Consider the following 1,420-nt stretch of genomic DNA (forward strand, 5'->3'; position numbering starts at 1 on the left):
GCAACTTCCGCCACCTGGGTTCAAGCCATTCTCCTGCCTCAGCCTCCCGAGTAGCTGGGATTACAGGCACCCACTACTACACCCAGCTAATTATTGTATTTTTCGTGGAGATGGGGTTTCACCATGTTGGTCAGGCTGGTCTCGAGCTCCTGACCTCAGGTGGTCCACCCATCTTGACCTCCCAAAGTGCTGGGATTACAGGCATGAGCTGCCGCGCCTGGCCCATATGTCATATTTCTGATTGGTCATTTGTGGCTGGTCTAAAATACAGTTCTTAAGTATCAGAGATTTCTTCTGATCAAAATTCCTTAAGCCCCACAATACATGACAGATCATAGGACTGGCATTTGTGAGAGTGTGTTACTAGAAATCGAGACCCTGCTAATGAGATATTATAACATTGATTACTGGGTATTATTAGATGAGTCGTCATTTTATTACTAAAAGTTTGACCATTTGGAAGAACAGTTCAGCTGTTACTAAGTATTAGCTATCAGAAACAGATTGGAAATTGAGATCAATGCTTTTACTTTGTGTTTTAATTTTAATTTTTTTTGAGAGCTCCCCTCAAGATAGAAGTGTGTTTACTTTAATGACCTGATGGAATTCTTAGTAAAAACAGAGAACTTCCCTCTTTGACCCACTGCCACTGAAGACAAAACTGAAACAACGAGCTCAGAACAGAAACTCAGAGTCTTAATGCTAAGAGAGCAGCTAGCTTTAATGCTAGGAAATTTGAGGACATCAAATAATTAACATCTTCAAACAACTGTATCTGTTCTAAGAAACACGAAATTCCAGAAATCTTGTACAGGAATACGTGTTTCATACACTCACATATATTATTAACAGTTATGGTAGTGGGTACATAATTGGGAGACTGCTATTTTAGGTATCCTAATTTTATAAGATATGCCTGTGTCCTATAATTTTTTTTTTCTTTTTTTCTTGAGACAGTCTTGCTCTGTCACCCAGGCTGGACAGCAGTGGCGCAATCTCGGCTCACTGCACTCTCTGCCCCCGAGAGGTTGCTTAAGCAATTCTCCTGTCTCAGCTTCCAGAGTAACTGGGATTACAGGCGCACGCCACCCCACACCCAGCTAATTTTTGTTTTTGTTTTTGAGATGGAGTTTTGCTCTTGTTACCCAGGCTGGAGTGCCATGGCACGATCTCGGCTCACTGCAACTTCGGCCTCCCAGGTTCAAGCAATTCTCCTGCCTCAGCCTCCCAGGTAGCTGGGATTACAGGCATGTGCCACCACACCCAGCTAATTTTGTATTTTTAGTAAAGACGGGGTTTCTCCATGTTGGTCAGACTGGTCTCAAACTCCCGACCTCAGGTCATCCGCCTGCCTCGTCCTTCCAAAGTGCTGGGATTACAAACATGAACCACCATGCCCAGCCCATCAAGCTTTTTTTTT

At 43.4% G+C, this 1,420-nt stretch overlaps 1 protein-coding gene across 9 annotated transcripts in view; it reads left to right on the forward strand.

Moving 5' to 3' along the window:
- The window catches only part of TCEB1 (transcription elongation factor B (SIII), polypeptide 1 (15kDa, elongin C)), a 27,596-nt gene that overhangs the window by 8,786 nt on the left and 17,390 nt on the right, over positions 1–1,420 (forward strand). The window lies entirely within an intron of this gene.

This window comes from Colobus angolensis, unplaced genomic scaffold (assembly GCF_000951035.1).
Source record: "Colobus angolensis palliatus isolate OR3802 unplaced genomic scaffold, Cang.pa_1.0 Scaffold16, whole genome shotgun sequence".
In the NCBI taxonomy this organism is placed as follows: Eukaryota; Metazoa; Chordata; class Mammalia; order Primates; family Cercopithecidae; genus Colobus; species Colobus angolensis.